The 21,921-nt window shown below is 36.1% G+C and overlaps 1 protein-coding gene across 10 annotated transcripts in view; it reads left to right on the plus strand.

Moving 5' to 3' along the window:
- CPED1 (cadherin like and PC-esterase domain containing 1) overlaps positions 1 to 21,921 on the plus strand; it is a 303,529-nt gene that overhangs the window by 98,784 nt on the left and 182,824 nt on the right. The window lies entirely within an intron of this gene.

A 21,921-nucleotide genomic window follows, 5' to 3' on the forward strand; every position in this document is an offset into this window, starting at 1 on the left:
TAGTAGCCATGACATAAAGCATGATGAGAAAGTTTTCAAGGTAGAACTTAATAATAACCTCCAGAAAGTTTAGTTATAAGAGGTAATTCAGGTTAGCTCATTCGAAAATAAGGTCTAGTGAGAATATACTTGATAAATTTTAAGGAGTTTCTGATTTTACAGAAATAATTTTTCAGAGTGTAGTTAAGGGGAAATGCACACATGCATTCTTTCAGTTTCTTCCCACTTCCTCTTATTTGTTTTCTGAACAATTATTTCTGTAAGATCAAAGATGCCTTCAAAGAACAAATACTATCCGATCCCTCTTATAGAAGGAATCTAAACTAGTCAGACTCACAGAAGCAGAGAATAGAATGGTGGTTACCAGGGGCTGGGGAAAGAGGGAAATAGGGAGGTGTTAGTCTAAGGGTATAAAGTTTCAGTTATGCTAGATGAATAAGTCCTGGAGATCGACTTACAGTATAGCGCCTATAGTTAATAATACTGAGATTTGCTAAGAGGATAGATTTTATGTTCTTATCACTACAGAAATAAATAAATAGGGTGGGTGGAAATTTTGAAGGGGATAGATACGTTTATGACTTGATTGTAGTGATGGTTTCATGGGTGTATACTTATCTCTAAACTCATCAAATTGTATGCATTAAATATGTACAGGTTTTTGTATTTCAATCATAAAAAATGGTATTAAAAAAAAGAAGGCACAAGTGCCTTTTATAGTTTTGAGAGATTTAAAAGTGACTGTGCTTGATACTTTTCAGAATTTTTCTTACATAAACTGCACTTTAAGTTTTGGAAAATCTTCCAACAGTGAAAAATTTTTAAATGGTATGTTTAAAAATTGTCAATTAAAAAACAGATAAGCATGACAAAAGATGCAGATGTTACATTACTTAGTAAAATAGGTAACTGATATTTTAAGGAAATGGTGTTAATGACTTAGGTTTTAAGAGTGGTTTATTTTAAAGACAATCATCTCATCTCAATTATATCAGTATTAAGTGGTTTTTAATCATGAAAAAGTGGAATCTAATTTGATTTGTCTTTCATGTCATCTCCTACAAGTCTTCACAGTGGCTGTTTATATTTCCCTAAGAACCTTTAATTATTCCCCAATTGCCCTTTTCTATTAAGTTGAATTGTATGCAATTGCTGACAATTGGCCATTTTTGACCTACAAAAAATTACAATTTCATATGATTCAACCAAATAATTAGAACTCAGATATAGAGAGATACAAGAATCATAATCCTCTATTCATGTCACATTCATGTATTCGACAAATGTTTGTTGAGCAGAGACCCAAATCCCTGTCCTTGTAGAACTTGCAACATCTGTGTGTGCAAGCCTCCTCTCTTGTTTTATCTGTTTTATTTAATACATTTTATTGCCGTTTCCCACTTAATTATCCTTCCTCTCAAAGGCCATCATTATAATGATTTAATGTGTGCCTTTTTTTTTTTTTAATTTATTTTTGGCTGTGTTGGGTCTTCGTTTCTGTGCAAGGGCTTTCTCTAGTTGCGGCAAGCGGGGGCCACTCTTCATCGCGGTGCGCAGGCTTCTCACTGTCGTGGCCTCTCCCGTTGCGAAGCACGGGCTCCAGACGCGCAGGCTCAGTAGCTGTGGCTCACAGGCTTAGTTGCTCCGCGGCATGTGGGATCTTCCCAGACCAGGGCTCGAACCCGTGTCCCCCGCATTGGCAGGCAGACTCTCAACCACTGCGCCACCAGGGAAGCCCCCAATGTGTGCCTTTTTGTGCATATTCTTGTAAAATAAGTATTTTTATTTTGTCATGCATGCAAGTATCTTTAGCATATAAACTGTATTATATTAGATATTTTTTCTTTTTCTTTTACTATATATATATATTTGGCCATGCGGCATGTGGGATCTTAGTCCCCCAACCAGGGTTCAAACCCATGCCCCACCGCCTGCAGTGGAAGCGCAGAGTCTTAACAACTGGACCGCCAAGAAAGTCCCTCTGACTATTTTTTAAAATGCAGCACTATGTATTTTTAGGAAGAAACCTTCCACATTGCTATGTGTATATCTTCTGTTACTTTTTCACTGATTTGCAGTATTAGTGACGTGTTTTCCCTTATAGTTTACCTCCCCACTGCTCCAGTGATAGACATCTGGATTGCTCCAGCTCTTGGCTAAAGCAAACAATACTTCAGATGCACAAATCCTTGTATCTGACTCTTTATGAACCTGCATATGATTTTCTGAAGAGTATATACCCAGAACTGGGATGGCTGGGGCATAAGATATAGGTTCATTTGATAGAATTAAATAATGCCAGCTTGCCCTCCAAAATGCCTGTATCAGTTTCCATACCCCCACATAGGCCAACATTTGACCTTTTCCAGCTGTGACAGGTGAAAAGTGTTATCTTGCTCTTGCAAATAGCTCAATTTGTCCTCTCTCTGTTAACTTTATCACAGTGCTATTTTTTGATTAGAAATCTTCAATTCATTAATCAAATTAATTTTTCCATATGGTTCCTCTTTGGGGATTTAGTTTCAGAAATCCTTTCCTATCTCTAAGTCACAAAGGTGTGCTTCTCCATTTTTTTCTATTACCTTTATAATTTTCCCTGGACATATAAATATTTAATTCAACTAGAGATCACCTCTGATCCAGTTTTTTTCTTTTTTTCTAAATATTCCATTCTCACGGGCTATAAACTCATCATTTCCTATGAATCTGACATCACTTTTGTTGTATAAGTTTCCATATGTATATGGAGCCACCTCTGATGTCTCTATTTGGTTCCAGTTGGCCCACACTTTTTTACTATTTTGGCAGTATAAGTATGTCTTCATGCCTGACACGGGAGGTGCCTCTTGTCTACTTTTTCTTTTCAAGATTGTTAACTATGTGGTGGGCATTTATTTCCTCATAAACATTTTAGAATATCAATTATACTTTTAAAATCCTACTGGATCCACCTGCTAGAGTAATGGAAATAAAAACAAAAATAAACAAATGGGACCTAATGAAACTTAAAAACTTTTGCAAAGCAAAGGAAACTACAAACAAGATGAAAAGACAACCCTCAGAATGGGAGAAGATATTTGCAAACGAATCAATGGACAAAGGATTAATCTCCAAAATATATAAACAGCTCATGCAGCTCAATATTAAAAAAAAAAAAACCCAATCAAAAAATGGGCAGAAGACCTAAATAGGCATTTCTCCAAAGAAGGCATACAGATGGCCAAGAGACACATGAAAAGCTGCTCAACATCACTAATTATTAGAGAAATGCAAATCAAAACCACAATGAGGTATCACCTCACACCAGTTAGAATGGGCATCATCCGAAAATCTACAAACAACAAATACTGGAGAGGGTGTGGAGAAAAGGGAACCTTCTTGAACTGTTGGTGGCAATGTAAATTGATACAGCCACTATGGAGAACAGTATGGAGGTTCCTTAAAAAACTAAACATAGAATTACCATACGATCCAGCAATCCCACTATTGGGCATATACCCAGAGAAAACCATAATTCAAAAAGACACATGCACCCCAATGTTCATTGTAGCACTATTTACAATAGCCAGGTCATGGAAGCAACCTAAATGGCCATTGACAGACGAATGGATAAAGAAGATGTGGTACATATATACAATGGAATATTACTCAGCCATAAAAAGGAATGAAATTGGGTCATTTGTAGAGATGTGCATGGATCTAGAGACTGTCATACAGAGTGAAGTAAGTCAGAAAGAGAAAAACAAATATTGTATATTAAAGCATATATGTGGAACCTAGAAAAATGGTGCAGATGAACTGGTTTGCAGGGCAGAAATGAGACACAGATGGAGAGAACAAACGTATGGACACCAAGGGGGGAAAGTGGCGGGGGTGGTGGTGGTGGTGGAATGAATTGGGAGATTGGGATTGATACATATACACTAATATGTATAAAATAGATAACTAATAAGAACCTGCTGTATAAAAAAATAAATAAAATAAAATTCAAAAATTCCAAAAAAAAATCCTACTGGAATTTCAGTATACTAACATTGAATTTTTAGCTTAATTTTTGAAGAGTTGATTATTCATAATATTAAGTCTCTCCATTTATTCAGGTCATTTTATTTGTCCTTTATTAGAGTTTAATTTTTATTCCTCCACAGAGATCTTATATGGTCTTGCTTAAGTTTACTTCAAGATTCCCTAGGTTATTTTTTGATACTGTTATTTATTTATTTATTATTTATTTATTTTTTAACATCTTTATTGGAGTATAATTGCTTTACAATGGTGTGTTAGTTTCTGCTGTATGACAAAGTGAATCAGCTGTACATATACATATATCCCCATATCCCCTCCCTCTTGCGTCTCCCTCCCACCCTCCCTATCCCACCCCTCTAGGTGGTCACATAGCACCGAGCTGATCTCCCTGTGCTATGTGGCTGCTTCCCACTAGCTATCTATTTTACATTTGGTAGTGTGTATGTGGCACTGCTACTCTCTCACTTCGTCACAGCTTACCCTTCCCCCTCCCCATGTCCTCAAGTCCATTCTCTACCTCTGCATCTTTATTCCTGTCCTCCCCCTAGGTTCATCAGAACCATTTTTTTTTTAGATTCCATATATATGTGTTAGCATACAGTATTTGTTTTTCTCTTTCTGACTTACTTCACTCTGTATGACAAACTCTAGGTCCATCCACCTCACTACAAATAACTCAATTTCGTTTCTTTTTATGGCTGAGTAATATTCCATTGTATATATGTGCCACATCTTCTTTATCCATTCATCTGTCGATGGACACTTAGGCTGCTTCCATGTCCTGGCTATTGTAAATAGAGCTGCAATGAACATTGTGCGACATGACTCTTTTTGAATTATGGTTTTCTCAGGGTATATGCCCAGTAGTGGGATTGCTGGGTCATATGGTAGTTCTATTTTTAGTTTTTTAAGGAACCTCCATACTGTTCTCCATAGTGGCTGTATCAATTTACATTCCCACCAACAGTGCAAGAGGGTTCCCTTTTCTCCACACCCTCTCCAGTATTTGTTGTTTGTAGATTTTTTGATGATGGCCATTCTGACTGGTGTGAGGTGATACCTCATTGTAGTTTTGATTTGCATGTCTCTAATGATTAGTGATGTTGAGCATCCTTTCATGTGTTTGTTGGCAATCTGTATATCTTCTTTGGAGAAATGTCCATTTAAGTCTTCTTCCCATTTTTTGGATTGGGTTGTTTGTTTTTTTTGATACTGAGCTGCATGAGCTGCTTGTATATTTTGGAGATTAATCTTTTGTCAGTTGCTTTGTTTGCAAATATTTTCTCCCATTCTTAGGGTTATCTTTTCATCCTGTTTATGGTTTTCTTTGCTGTGCAAAAGCTTTTAAGTTTAATTAGATCCCATTTGTTTATTTTTGTTTTTATTTCCCTTTCTCTAGGAGGTGGGTCAAAAAGGATCTTGCTGTGATTTATGTCATAGAGTGTTCTGCCTATGTTTTCCTCTAAGAGTTTTATAGTGTCTGGCCTTACATTTAGGTCTCTAATCCATGTTGAGTTTATTTTTGTGTATGGTGTTAAGGAGTGTTCTAATTTCATTCTTTTACATGTAGCTGTCCAGTTTTCCCAGCACCACTTATTGAAGAGGCTGTCTTTTCTCCATTGTATATTCTTGCCTCCCCTATGAAAGATAAGGTGACCATATGTGCATAGGTTTATCTCTGGGCTTTCTATGCTGTTCCATTGATCTATATTTCTGTTTCTGTGCCAGTACCATACTGTCTTGATTACTGTAGCTTTGTAGTATAAAATAAAGTCAGGGAGCCTGATTCCTCCAGCTCTGTTTTTCTTTCTCAAGATTGCTTTGGCTCTTCGGGATCTTTTGTGTTTCCATACAAATTGTGAAATTTTTTGTTCTAGTTCTGTGAAAAATGCCATTGGTAGTTTGATAGGGATTGCACTGAATCTGTAGATTGCTTTGGGGAGTATAGTCATTTTCACAATGTTGATTCTTCCAATCCAAGAACATGGTATATCTCTCCATCTGTTTGTATCATCTTTAATTTCATACAGGTCTTTTGTCTCCTTAGGTAGGTTTATTCCTAGCTAGTTTATTCTTTTTGTTGCAGTGGTTAATGGGAGTGTTTCCATAAATTTTCTTTCAGATTTTTCATCATTAGTATATAGGAATGCAAGAGATTTCTGTGCATTAATTTTGTACCCTGCTACTTTACCAAATTCATTGATTAGCTCTAGTAGTTTTCTGGTGGCATCTTTAAGATTCTCTATGTATAGTATCATGTCATCTGCAAACAGTGACAGTTTTACTTCTTCTTTTCCGATTTGGATTCCTTTTATTTCTTTTTTTTCTCTGATTGCTATGGCTAAAACTTCCAAAACTATGTTGAATAATAAGTGATGAGAGTGGGCAACCTTGTCTTGTTCCTGATCTTAGTGGAAATGGTTTCAGTTTTTCACCATTGAGAATGATGTTGGCTGTGAGTTTGTCATATATAGCCTTTATTATGTTGAGGTAAATTCCCTCTGTGCCTTCTTTCTGGAGAATTTTTATCATAAATGGGTGTTGAATTTTGTCGAAAGGTTTTTCTGTATCTATTGAGATGATCATATGGTTTTTATCCTTCAGTTTGTTAATATGGTGTATCCCATTGATTGATTTGCGTATATTGAAGAATCCTTGCATTCCTGGGATAAACCCCACTTGATCATGGTGTATGATCCTTTTAATGTGCTGTTGGATTCTGTTTGCTAGTATTTTGTTGAGGATTTTTTCATCTATGTTCATCAGAGATATTGCCCTGTAGTTTTCTTTCTTTGTGACATGTTTGTCTGGTTTTGGTATCAGGGTGATGGTGGCCTCATAGAATTAGTTTGGGAGTGTTCCTCCCTCTGCTATATTTTGGAAGAGTTTGTGAAGGATAGGTGTTATTTCTTCTCTAAATGTTTGATAGAATTTGCCTGTGAAGCCCTCTGGTCCTGGGCTTTTGTTTGTTGGAAGATTTTTAATCACAGTTTCATTTTCAGTGCTTGTGATTGGTCTGTTTATATTTTCTATTTCTTCCTGGTTCAGTCTCAGAATGTTGTGCTTTTGTAAGAATTTGTCCTTTTCTTCCAGGGTGTCCATTTATTGGCATATAGTTGCCTGTAGTAATCTCTCATGATCCTTTGTATTTTGGCAGGGTCAGTTGTGACTTCTTTTTCGTTTCTAATTCTATTGATTTGAGTCTTCTCCCTTTTTTTTCTTGATGAGTCTGCCTAATGGTTTATCAATTTTGTTTATCTTCTCAAAGAACCACCTTTCAGTTTTATTGATATTTGCTATTGTTTCCTTCATTTCTTTTTCATTTATTTCTGATCTGATCTTTATGATTTCTTTCCTTCTGGTAACTTTGGGGTTTTTTTGTTCTTCTTTCTCTAATTGCTTTAGGTGTAAGTTTAGGTTGTTTATTTGAAATGTTTCTTGTTTTTTGAGGTAGGCATGTATTGCTGTAAACTTCCCTCTTAAAACTTCTTTTGCTGCATCCCGTAGGTTTTGGGCTGTCGTGTTTTCATTGTCATTTGTTTCTAGGTATTTTTTGATTTCCTCTTTGATTTCTTCAGTGATCTCTTGGTTTTTTAGTAGCATATTGTTTAGCCTCCATGTGTTTTTATTTTTTACAGATTTTTTCCTGTAATTGATATCTAGTCTCATAGCATTGTGGTCGGAAAAGATATTTGATATGATTTCAATTTTCTTAAATTTACCAAGGCTTGATTTGTGACCCAAGATATGATCTATCCTGGAGAATGTTCCATGAGCACTTGAGAAGAAAGTGTATTCTGTTGTTTTTGGATGGAATGTCCTATAAATATTAATTAAGTCCATCTTGTCCAATGTGTCATTTAAAGCTTGTGTTTCCTTATTTATTTTCATTTTGGATGATCTGTCCATTGGTGAAAGTGGGGTGTTAAAGTCCCCTACTATTATTGCGTTACTGTCGATTTTCTCTTCTGTGGCTGTTAGCATTTGCCTTACGTATTGAGGTGCTCCTATGTTGGGTCCATAAATATTTATGATTGTTATATCCTCTTGGATTGATCCCTTCATCATTATGTCGTGTCCTTCTTTGTCTCTTGTAATAGTCTTTATTTTAAAGTCTATTTTGTCTGCTATGAGAATTGCTACTCCAGCTTTCTTTCGATTTCCATTTGCATGGAATATCTTTTTCCATCCCCTCACTTTCAGTCTGTATGTGTCCCTAGGTCTGAAGTGGGTCTCCTGTAGATAGCATATATATGGGTCTTGTTTTTGTATCCATTGAGCTAGTCTATGTCTTTTGGATGGAGCATTTAATCAATTTCCATGTAAGGTAGTTATTGATATGCATGTTCCTATTACCATTTTCTTAATTGTTTTGGGTTTTTTATTGTAGGTCTTTTCCTTGTCTTGTGTTTCCTGCCTAGAGAAGTTCCTTTAGCATTTGTTGTAAAGCTGGTCTGGTGGTGCTGAATTCTCTTAACTTCTGCTTGTCTGTAAAGGTTTTAATTTCTCTGTCGAATCTGAATGAGATCCTTGCTGGGGAGAATAATCTTGGTTGTAGGTTTTTCCCTTTCATCACTTTAAATATGTCCTGCCACTCTCTTCTGGCTTGCGGAGTTTCTGGTGAAAGATCAGCTGCTAACATTATGGGGATTCTGTCCTATGTTATTTGTTGCTTTTCTCTTGCTGCTTTTAATATTTTTCTTTGTATTTAATTTTTGATAGTTTGATTAATATGTGTCTCGGCGTGTTTCTCTTTGGGTTTATCCTGCATGGGACTCTCTGCACTTCCTGGACTTGATTGGCTCTTTCCTTTCCCATGTTAGGGAAGTTTTCAACTATAGTCTCTTCAAATATTTTCTCAGACCCTTTCTTTTTCTCTTCTTCTTCTGGGACCTCTATAATTCTAATGTTGGTGCATTTAATGTTGTCCCAGAAGTCTCTGAGACTGTCCTCAATTCTTTTCATTCTTTTTTCTTTATTCTGCTCCCTGGCAGTTATTTCCATCATTTTATCTTCCAGCTCACTTATCTGTTCTTCTGCCTCAGTTATTCTGCTATTGATTCCTTCTAGAGTATTTTTAATTTCAGTTATTTTTTTGTTCATCATTGTTTGTTTGCTCTTTAGTTCTTTTAGATCCTTGTTAAATGTTTCTTGTATTTTCTCCATTCTGTTTCCAAGATTTTGGATCATCTTTACTATCTTTACTCTGAATTCTTTTTCAGGTAGTTTGCCTATTTCGTCTTCATTTATTTGGTCTTGTAGGTTTTTACCTTGCTCCTTCATCTGTAACATATTCTTTTGTCATTTCTTTTTTTTTTTGATGGGTGGGTCTGTATTCCTGTCTTACTGGTTGTTTAGCCTGAGGTGTCCAACGCTGGAGTTTTCAGGCAGTTGGATAGAGCCGGGTCTTGGTGCTGAGATTAGGACCTCTGGGAGGCCTCACTCCGATTAACCTGGGGTCTGAGGTTCTCCCTTAGTCCAGTGGTTTGGACTCAGAGCTCCCACCACAGGAGCTTGGGCCCGACCTCCTGCAAGCTGGTCAGTGGCAGTTCCTCCCATCCCCTTTGGTGTCCATAGTCCCCCAGTGATGCATGGTAGGTGCCCTAGTTGTGCGGAGATGCGAATTCCATGTTCTTCTAGTCTGCCATCTTCAAGAAATACTGTTTTTAAAGTGGAACTTCTATTTGATAAACTTGTTCTAATAATATAACTATTAATATCATTGGTTTTACTAGGTGTTTTATCTGCAAATAAGGTCATGTTAATCTCCTTTTAATTCTTGGCTATCTTCTTTTCTACTTCCTTCTTTTTTCTTTTTTTTCCTTTTCCTTGACTAATGTTGCCAAGAATCTTTAAAAGTAGAACTGATAGTGAATGTTCTTGAGTTGAACATCTTTTAAGATGAGCACATCTCAAGTTTCTCCGTTAAGTAAAATGTGTGCCGTAGGTTTTTGATATTTAATCTTTGCAATGTCTGCTAAAGTAGTGAGAATAATATAATTAAGTACAATGGATCTATCATTACATTTTGGCCATTACAATTTATAGGTAGTCTTGTTTCATCTGTACCCTCTTTACTCCCTTTCCCTAACACTAATTTATTTTGAAACAAATACAAGACATCATATGATTTCATTTATAAATCTTTTTACAATATAACTCTAAGATGTATGGATTTATAAACTTTACCAAGTCAAGGAAATTCTCTTTTATTTTTAGTTTGCTGGGAATCTTCATCATGAAATGATTTTGAACTTCACCAACACTTTTTTTCTGCATTTTGAGATAATCATGATTTTTTTTCCTCCTCAAGTTTATGTGTATTATATTGCTAGATTTTCTCTTAATAAAACCTCCTTGCATAAATGAGATAAAACCTACTTGATAATTCTGTGCTATTTTCAATACTCTGTTGGATTTGTTTATTTACAATTTTTATACCTTTGTTCATGAATGAGGTGGGCTTATATTTTCTTATATTTCTCATACTTGGTTTTTACAGTTGAGATTATTGTAGCTTCGTAAAATTAAGCTGGATAACTTTCACTTTTTTTCAGTTTTTTGGAACAACTTATATAAGATAGAAATTAGCTTACCCTCAGGAATTTGGTACAAGTCTCTTGAAAAAATAGATTTGAAGGTTTTTTTAAATAGCATTGACATTTCAACTTATTAAAACATTTTGATTTTAAGTTCTCAATTTCTTCTTGTACAATTTGGCAATTTTGGGGGGGTTACCAATTTCGTCAAATTTTCAAATTCTTTAGTGTATAGTTGATTATAATGTTTTGATTTTTGTATCTGTTGTGTCTATAGCTATTTCATCTTTTTAAATTTATCCTTTGTAGATATGTTTTTTTAAATTTTTTGATTAGAATTGCCAGAAGTTTTTTTTTTTAGAGTTGGTTAAATCTTTTTAGAGTTGGTTAAAGAAACTAGTTTTTTATTTTGTTAATCTTTTTCATCATTTTGAAGTTGTTGTTCACAATTTCACAGATTTATGCCCTTATTTGTGTCATTTCTTGGCTTCTAGTGTTTTGTTTGTTTGCTCTATTGTTTCTTTATAGTTTCTTTATTTGAATGTTTGCCTCCTTTATGCTTAACATTTTTTGTTTCCTAGTAAAGATAGCTAAAGCTATATGTTCCTTTTATGTCCTGCTTTAGGCATGTCCCATAAATTTTGAATTATTTAATTCTAATTATTTTTTAATATTCTTTATGATTGCTTTGTTTAACTCAAGGTATTTAATAACATATTATTCAGTTTATAAAAAAGGATTCTTTTTCAGCTGTGCTTTTGTTATGAATTTCTAATATATAGCATTATTATCAGAAGACAAATCCTGTATGCTACTGCTATCTTGGAATTTATCCAGGCTTTCTTTTATTAATAATCTTTCTATTTAAAAAAAAACCTTCCATGGGTGCTTGAAAAGAAAAACTCTACATGGGTATAGAAATTCTGTATATATTAATATTTAAAGTCTCTCTTATTAATCATAGTTTGCAGATACCTGTTTTTTTTCCTCTTGATCTGATAGTTGTTAAGTGGAATGTATTAAAATCTCCAACTACAGTTGTTGGTCTGTTTCTCTCTGCCATTCAGTGAGTTGACTATTTCGAAGTTACGTTGTTTGCTACCTGTTATTTATGATGGGTACAACTTCTTTCTCCATACTTCCTTTAACCAGTATATATTAGCTTTTTTTTGTCTTAGGATACTACTGCTTTAATTTCTATTTTAGTCAGATATTAAGATTGCTGTGAGTTTTCTTTTAGTTCATATTTTTGTTTTACCATATGTATTTTTAATTTTACCCTTTCTACATGTCTTTGTAGTAAATTTATTTTTAAATAGTCAATATAGTTTTGGAATTTATTGTTTTCATCCAATCTGAAATCTTCATTTTTAATTTATGATTTTTAACTGATTTGCCTAAATTGTGACTACCATCTTATTTTTAAAATTTTTCAATGCATTCTTTTTGTTTTATTTAAAATATCTTTTCCTGCTTTTCACTGTAAAGATTGAATTTTCTTCAGTCAGCTTAAAAGTTATACATTCTTAATATAGCATGCAGTGGATATCCTTCATTTAAGACATACATTCATGCTTATTTTCTCCTATTAAGTTCTTAAATTTTTAATATCTCCCACTCTGCCCCCTTAAGACTAATATCCTTTGCTCTCTACACTACTTCCCCACATTGCAGTGTAGATCTACAGTGTAGATTTTTAATTCTGGTTGAAATAATCAGTTTTTGTTTTGTTTTGTTTTCTTAAAAAACCAAACCTAACCAAACTTTATCACGGAATTTATCACCCTCACATCCCCTAAAGTGTTCACAACATCCCCCTGGATTTGTTTCTTTTCTTATTTGTGTTTCCAATTTGGGCCTGAAGTCTTTACTCTTTAATTCTGGGAAATTTGTTTCCATTATTTCTTGGAATATTTTTGCTCACTGTTTTTTCTTTCTTTCTTCTGTTGTCCAGATTTTGACCCCTTCCTTCATGTGCCGATACCCCTTAACTTGAGAACTATGCACATCTTTACTTATATCTATTGATTTCTTACTATTTTTCCTCTTGGTTCTTTTTAATGATCTTCTTTAATATTTCATTTTGCTCCTATCTTCCACTATTTCTATTCTGAGTATATTAATCATGCTTATTTTAAATTCCTAGCCCATTGGTTTTAGAAGTCCAATGTGCTATCCATTGCCACAGAACCCCTTGTCCTTTAGTTTTAGGAGCATGATATATGGCATTTAGTTTGTTACTTTTCTTTCCAGGTGGCTATACTTTTCATTTGTCCCCTATTTTGTCCTTTGAGCTTAAGTTATCCTGCAGATACTATTTATTCTCACCATTATCATATTGGGGGAAGGCCAGGTAAATCCAAAAGAGGGATGAGGATGAGTTCCAGGCATTGTAAAACCACTTTTGATCACTTCTCTCTGCTACTATGGTATCAGGTGACTTCCTTGGTCAGAATCTCACTCCCTAACCTCTTAAATAGAAAAGCCCTGGGAGGAGGCACTCCCCTTCATTATAATCCATCAAACTTGGGGTTTGAGAGAGAATAGGGTAGAGGAGTGAATGCCAGATGTGATGTAATCCCACACGTCTCATCACCTCCTCATCTGAGCGGGACATTCAGCAACCTGAATCCTAGTGGGCTTCACATCCTTAACAGGGAAGGAGCAGGCAGTGAATGTCCTAGGGGACCACAGGGGGAGGCAGGAGGGAAACAAAAATGCTTTTCTCCAAACTGTCCTCTCAAAGAAACCTCTGGCAACACCCTCCTCAAGCTCCAGCAATCCCTGCCCACTGCCACCACCGGCCAAGCCAATTAAAAATATCTTTCAAAATCATTTTCACACAAGTTTTCATTTGTCCTTTAGTTAAATTCGTACTTTAATCTCATTTAACCTATAATAGTTCACCCTCTTGATGGGAAACTGAAGCTCCTAGATAGTCCAAGTAATTGTTTTTAAGTTTTGTTTTGTCTTTTCTTTATTTAAGCACCACATCCCCCAACCCCAGTAGAAATGACAGGTAGAAATGATATGCTTTTTTTGTGATAGTTTTTATGTGTTTCCTGAAGGAAAATCATATGAAAAGAAAGCTCTTTGTGATTTGGTTTTCTTTAGATTTTCATGCTTTGTTCACTGCTTTGTTTGTTATTTATATCTTTGTCATGTCTGCAGGACAGATGCGAGCTGCAGTTGTAGCATGGGAAACCATGCAGTTCTTGTCATTTTCTTCTTCTCCTTGGGATTTGTCTTTTCAAGATCTTGCCTGATTATTCTGGACAGTACTGTTATCTGCTCTCAAAGGGAGGTAGTGCAGCTTCCTGGATTAATGTGCCAGAGAGCAATTATTTCCTTCTAGAGGTCAAAGTTATACTTGATGCTACAGATAGATTCAGAAAACAAGGGTCTATTTATTTACCCAACTGAAGTACTTATAGCTTCAGTTAAAACAAATAGATTATACTTATCTGTTAAATCACTTAGCCATTCTCCAAAATACAGCTACCTTGTGATATTTTTAGAAGTGAAAAAATACATAGAAACGGTTTTCAATGCTAACGTGGAGGACAGGACCAAAACCCACTTTAAAGACTAACCATGTGATGTCAATGTTTTATTAAATACTGTTCTTAAATTTCCACAAAACATAATTTGTGTGTGTGTGTTTGTACTGAGTCCTGAATCCAAAGGCTAAATTACTCGGTTAAATCAGTAGTGATTTATGCACTGTGCAGTGAGGCAAGCCCACTAAACTGGTTATTGGTGGCCATTTATAGAACATTCTGGCAGCTAAAGGAGTATGAAAGTAACAACAGATATAACTATGAGCTCATTTATTTACAATTACGTCTGCTGCTGAGATACTTTGTGTACTATAGCTTTGGAGAAAGTTGAAAAATATCATTAATGCAAATTTGAGAAATAATGGAAAGAGAAGCTTCATAAACTAAACTTTTCTAAAATCCCCTTCTGTACAATAAAAATAATTTAAAATATAAGTGTTAGATGTTTCCAAAGAATGTTAAGATTTAAAAGGGAAAGGGAGGTGGAGAAGAAAGAAAATTAATAGCAAATGCAACATTTGATTATTATATCCTTTGATCCAGTTTTAAAACCACCATTTTTGCTGCTTGCTGTTAAGCAATGTCATTTTCTTGGTGAATATAATAAATTCAACTGCAAGCAATATTTTATTCAAACATTTCTTCCCTGAAAAAGCTCTCAATTCAACTATAAAACACTCCAGTTATACCTATGCATTGAAGAGTAGAACTCTTCCACAGACATTGTAACTATAACTTTCAGTCAAATACATCCATGGCTGTCTTTATACGCAAGTCATATAGATTAACTGCAAGAAATTTAAATTTGGTTCTTAGAGTAAAAAGTCACAAGTTATCCCTTCATCCATTGTAAAGTTATCCAGCAGAGAGGAAACTCTCCTGTCTATAACTTCTTTATGATGTCTGGAGATTCTATATACTTGTGATCATAGCTGACTGCTTTGATGAAAATGTATTGCTGGAGTGATTTGTGACTTCTGGCAGGAAGACCTATCCAAAGCCTTATTTTGTCTAGTTGAGACATAACATAAATGAATTTGTATTTTGATCAGCCATTCCATATTTGAAGATGTTCTTTTGTTGATATTTGATATTCAGAGGTTACATGAGGATAATTCCTTGAATGTAATCAGCTCTTGATAAATGCTTGGGTAGAATTCAATCAAAGATCATTTAAAATTGTTTAACCATGTGAAGAAATTGCCCAAGGATATTTAATCCCTAGCTGTTCTCATTCAGCCCTGTATTTTGCAATGATCTTCTAGTGGCTTTCCAGGAAATGTAATAGGCAGATGTCATCATCTGAATTTCTGGGCAGGGCCACTTTGATAGAAAAGGGAAAACACAGGACATTGCCGTCTTTGCTCACATCAGTATCTATGAGAATCACCTCCAGTGGAAACCAAAGTTAAAGCAAGCTCCTGCCCAGTCTCTAAATCACCAGCTCTCTACCACCACTGCACTGGCCTTTGGGGGACCATTCTTCCATTTCCAGTGCCCACAGTTCCCTCTCACATCGATGCAATCAGCAAATGTGCACAGAGGAGAGAGTGAACCTTGGCAAAGAGGGGCATGTTGTTATTTACAAGGACCCCTTTTAAAAGATGCATATGTCTCTTATTCAGTTTTGGAAACATGATACAGTTGTAGGGATAAAGTTAGCCTCATTTGTTGTCAATATTTATACAGTGCTTTTCATAATGTCAGGTGAGATAGCTCATATATTCTCAAGGTAAAAATGAGTAATGTCTTTCAAAGCAGGTATAAAGTTACAATATAGTTTTCCAACTTGAGGAAGTGTTCTTCTACTGATCTTCATTTTACATCTAAAACTGCAGACTATGGAGCAGACCTTGTAAAAGACTTCTTCACTGAGCATCTGGCCCTTCTGTAGGCCCAGGAGATTTATGTCAGCTATAGAAGGAATGTGAATAAGAGCCTGCTTCTAGGAGTTTGTAAAAAGAGTTGATGTATTACTTGGTCTACTCTTGCTTGGATTAAATTTAAAAATTGCATCAGGGTGTTCATTTTGAAGTATGATTTTATATAAATAGAAATTATAGATAACCAGAATAAAATTGAATAAACATGTGACGAGAACTGACTTACAATAAAAACCTAAATAATAATTGCAAAATAACACTTATCTAATCAGCCCATATTGGTGTTAAATATTATTTCAGGTATATGTTAGCTCTAGAAAAAGAATGATTATTTTGCAACTGCCCAGGATTTTAAAGTGAAAAAATGCAAAATAATTTTATGCTGTTGATGGCATTGATACTGCTCATGGCAACTTTGTCTCTTGTGTTGAAAAATTTCCTTTATTCATTCATTTTATTCACTCATTCATTTCCATCTTTGTTCCATAAAAGGCTTTCAGGTAATTTTGTGCATTCATTTGTTCTTAATACTGAACCTGGATTATTAGCCTAAGAAAATTATTCGTTAATCATGGCCATGTTTACTTGATCAAAAATGATCATTTAAACACATGACCCTAAGCTTTCAGAACTGCAGGCAAAATCTGGAGAGTGCCAGGCACGCAAAAAATATATATTTTTAAAAATTTACTTATTTTATTTATTTATTTTGGCTGTGTTGGGTCTTCGTTGCTGTGCTCGGGCTTTTTCTAGTTGCGTCGAGCGAGGGCTACTCTTCGTTGCGGTGTGCGGGCTTCTCATTGCGGTGGCTTCTCTTGTTGCAGAGCACGGGCTCTAGGCACACGGGCTTAGTTGCTCCGCGGCATGTGGGATCTTCCTGGACCAAGGCTCGAACCCATGTCCCCTGCATTGGCAGGCGGATTCTTAACCACTGTGCCACCAGGGAAGCCCTCAAAAAATATTAATCAGTGAATGATTGTCTATCATTATCATTTTTATTAAAGGTATCTTGTTAATTGTAACTTGCTAAAAACTGAAACTTGGGGAAATATTTTAGAGTAGGTTCTGCGACAGAAGATAAATTTTAGAGTAGGTTCTGCAACAGAAGATAAATATAATGAATTTATATATACCATCTTTGTTAATTATGTCATCTCTTCTGAACTAACATAGTGAACTGATATAATTATCTGATATGGACCCATTATATATATGCATTGTAGTGACAACATAAAGGTGAAACTTAACCCTAATGAATAAATTTGCTAATTATTATTTCCTTTAATGCACAAAAACTGATGGACAAGTGTTAATTATCTCTCCAGGAAAATGGAGGTTAACTGATATTCAGGGACTTCAGTGTGAGATCAGGTGAAGTAAGTGAATTCATTCAGGATGCTGGAGAGATGGAAGAGGGAAGGCCTTAGTGGTAGTTTGGGGTTTAGGGTGTGTATTTGCCTACTCCTTTGCTCCCCGCCCCCCCCTTTACCTGTCCTGTTCAAAGCCCCCTTCTCCTTGGCGCCATCTAGTGGATGCCTGTGTCGGGATGAGGAAGATGCCCAGTTAAGGATTTGCAAAGATCAAGTGTCATTTCTCCAAACTGGAGATGGAGTCGATGGCCTGTGGACATCACAGAAGCTCTTATAAATTAGTTTATGTAGGCTCTTCCTCTTTCTGTTGTTATCCCGTACAGACTTATTGCTCTGATTTCTGTTACACCTCGCTGATCAGAAGTTTATAAAATAAGGGTTTAGAGTAAAAACTGAGCATGAAAAATGAGGACTCTTGTAAACAGTGCTTCAGAGCAGTTTAAGCATCCACAGGGAACACCATCTTAATTTTTCAGTTTCTCATTATTTCTTCAATAGATGAGCTAGCTAAGCCAGAAAGATGTTCAAAGGCAGAGCAGCTATAATCTCTTCCTTCACTACCCTCCATATGATAAGGATTTGTTAAGATGAATCTTTGGGTAATGGACCCATGAATTAAGGCAAAACTCCCTGCCATCTTCCTGATTTTTTTTCACTTCTGAGAAGGCACCAAGAGAGTTACCAAATTTAATTTCATAAGCCTTGATTCCTGGACTTTGACAACAAGACTCACCTGAGTTTTGCATCCCTGTGGTAATGTTAAATATCTTCTGAGGACAGGAAAATATATTGGGAGAAAAAAATTAGATAAAGTAAATAAAAGAATCAAGAGAACAAAAACGAAGCAGAAAAATTTACTTGCCTACATACATGTAAAATTCTTTAAAGAAGAGATTATGTTTATTTTTGATTTACAAAAGAAACACCTTCAGTGCCTGACAATACTTAATACTCAGCAGACAGAGGGGAGAGAAATGGCTTGGAATAGAGACCCCACTCATCAAATTGCTGAAAAGAATAATCAGTAATAAAATAACCCGTTTACAAAGTGTGATGTGAATGCAAAGTAATAACAGTGAAGACAATGGCAGTAAATGTCAAAAATTAATTACTTTAATGCTTAAGTTTATTCTAAAATATATACCCAGTGGAGAAGACAGGTGATATTTACATTTTCACTTTAGGTATAGAAACAAAATAACTTTCCACCAGTACATTTTGAAGATCATTATATGTTTGTTATTTTAAACATTTCTATTAACAGTTTCCTTTATTCTTTGAGATCTATCTCTAAAGCTGTGACAAATTCTAAATATAAAATATTCCCAAATGTGCCAACTAGGTAAGACTGATTTGTCTGCTAAAAGAAGAGACACTTTTGTTCCCTTCAGGAGAAAATCTGACTTGCATTTGTCTTATGTGATTTATGCATTGTAAGTTTAAAATGAAATACAGCATTTTCCCTCCCATATATTAAAATGGGGCTTCAAATTTGAAAGAAACAGCAATCTTCTCTGAAACCTACATAGCTATGTGATGAGACACAACAAAAATACTGTATTGCCCCCAAGTGGTCTTTATAGGTATTGCCTGCACTGTCCAATAGTGAAAGAAAAAGAGAAAGCAAAAATATTTGGACAGCAAATCTCTGACCATTTTCTTTCACTGGAATATACATATTTATTTTTAAAAATTTATTTGATAATCCATGCTGTGGTAGTAAGGCTATATTGCTAAGTAGAGATTCTGAATGGTGGTAAATCTTCAGTGCAATTTAAATTGCCTAGGTCACATAATTATTTGGAATGATATCAACATTTGTAAGTCACTGGGAATTGTTTTTCCATTTAAGGAGATTTTGCAATACATAGGTTTTTTTTTTTTTTTAATTACTGTAAAGTTAGCACTAGCACTTTCGACTCAGCATCTGAGAGTGCATTATTTTTATCCACGTATCTTCTGTGTGTACTTCTATTTGATTTCAACCTGAACCTCAAATCGGTTTTTAGCCTGAATTCCTTTGAATTATATAAATGACCTAATATTGTGAGGTGGAACTGAAAGTTTGTCTTTCATTTCTCTGAATGTTACTAAGGCAGACAAAGATGGATTCTTTCTCAGGATTCTGCACACACGCGTCGTGCTGTATTCTATACGAACTGCAATATACAGACATATTTCATTGCTTTTGTAAGTTCTGTCTCTTTGGAGCATCTTCCAGTGAAGCAGTCGTTCTCTGACTTCCTCATTTCCTGATGTGGAGCATCCCCATACCCCCGACTCTATCCTCTGTCTCATAACAGCTTGGCCTCTCTCCCTCACCTCCATGTTTATGAAACTATTAATAGTTATTAGAAGCTCTGTGAAGCAAGTTTTACCATTTGGAGAAAGGGACTGCAACCAAGAGAGGAATTCCTGGTATCCCTGTATTTATATGTATCTATATGTGGTATGTGTCCCCTTCTAAACCAGCTTCCTGATGCCTGGTGTCTAGTCTTCCAGAATCCAATAGTTCCAGCCATCACAGCCTCCTTTACCTGTTTTAAAAAGTACTGTTCCAAATTGATTTCTATCAGAAATTTGATTCCAGAAATATTTGAAAGGCATGAGAATTTTCCCGTGTGCTTGATTACCCAAATCATCTACATAAAGAATATGTATTCAAGTCACAGAGAGTGAAATTATTACTTTAAACTCAGAAGTCAAAGAAGAAAAACATTATGCTGAGGAACTACGTTACATTTTCGTGCTTTCAAGGAGTTACCGTAAAAGGAAAAAGAAATATGATTTTAAAATATGAATAAGACAATGATGACGTTCTTTCAGGCTGAGTGAGAAGCGTATATCCAATTGCATTTTTACTCTAAAGGAGAGAGAAATAAATCACTAGTACTGGATCTATAGTGCTGGATCTACAGAACTAAAAACAAAAATCCCAAAGCATGACCTCTAGAGGCCTAGATATGGATATGCAGTAGGAAGACCCTTGTACCAACTGTGTGACCTCAGGCAAGTCTTTCAACCTCTCTGAACCACTTTTTCTATCTGAAAAATAGGACTAGTTTCCTATGGGTTAAATGAGTTTTTTGATTCCTTGTGCAAATATTTACTGGGCAGTTCTCATATGAAGTGTCTCATATGCTAGACATTGTGTTAGGTTCAAGTGATATAGTAACAAACAAGACAAAGTCCCTGCTTTCATAGAGTTTATTCTTGTGTTGAATAGTAGATGAAATACAGATAAAAATTAATTATACATATATAAGAAAATACAGAGAACTACGTTTTTTAATACAATTTTGAAAGGTTGCTTTCCATGAACAGTTATTACAAAATATTGGCTCTATTCCCCATGTTGTACAATACATCCTTGAGCCTATCTTACACCCAATAGTTTGTACCTCCCACTCCCCCCCCCCCGCTACTGCCCCCCCCCCGCCCCCGGCAACTGGTAACCACTAATTTGTTCTCTGTATCTGTGAGTCTGCTTCTTTTTTGTTATCCTCACTAGTTTGTTGCATTGTTTTAATTCCACATATAAGTGACATCATACAGTATTTGTCTTTCTCTGTCTGACTTACTTCCCTTGGCATAATGCAGATCTTTATTATTGCTAAGAATGCAACGAGGGAGGAAGCTGTGTAGAAAGTGAGGGGGTCGCCCACTTTTGAGAGGCAGCAAGATCTCCCTGACCAGGTGACATCTGAGCTGTGCTTCGTGGAGGAGACTAAGTGTCATTGGAAGAGCTGGTGGTAAAGCATTCCCAGCAAAGGGCCCATTCCGATGCCTTGAGGTAGGAGAGTCCAGGCAGGATCACAGAACACCACAGTGTCGCCATTAGCTCTGCCTTTTCAAGCCCACTCTGCTGCTGCTGTCTAGAGAACAGACTGAAGAGGATTATGAGTGGGGACAGAGCGATCAGTTGCCAGGCATCTGGGTGAGGAGGATGGTGGCTTGGACGGGTCGCTGAGGTGGTGGTCTAAAGAAGGTGAGAAACTGACACCTTTTGGAGGTAGAAACAAGAGTCAGTGATGAGTTGAGAGAGAGGGGCTAGATAGAGAGGGCTCAAAGAGGACTCTTCAGCCATGATGTGACTGGTGGGTCCCTTTCCTGAGACAGAGCACATGGAAGGGAGTGGGACAGAGAAGCGGGAAGTGAGGAGGTGGAGAGGAGGAGAGCTTCCTGCTGTCACGGCAGACTACCCGTTTACATGCTTCGTCTCCATTTGTCTGGTTCTTAGGTCTCCTTTGCTCCAAACCCTGCCTGAGGGCCCTGCATAGAATAAGTTCTCGCCTTGGGAACTTGGTATTTCTTTTCCCGCTCACTTTCCTCCCTGCCTTTCTCCACCTCATTCCCTCTCCCTCCTGCCATTTCCAACAGAGGTATCCTGCCACTTCTAAGACGTGAACAGAATAACTAGTTGCTCAGCCTGCCTAGTGTGACAAGGCAGGTCCCAGGTGTCCAGGTCCCCATTACTGTAAAAACAACCCAGACAGAAGTACCTGCTTCTCAACCACCATGGGATCGAGGGTTATCTTCAAAC

The sequence above is a fragment of the Balaenoptera borealis genome (assembly GCF_965194805.1).
Source record: "Balaenoptera borealis genome assembly, chromosome: 7".
Classification (NCBI taxonomy): domain Eukaryota; kingdom Metazoa; phylum Chordata; class Mammalia; order Artiodactyla; family Balaenopteridae; genus Balaenoptera; species Balaenoptera borealis.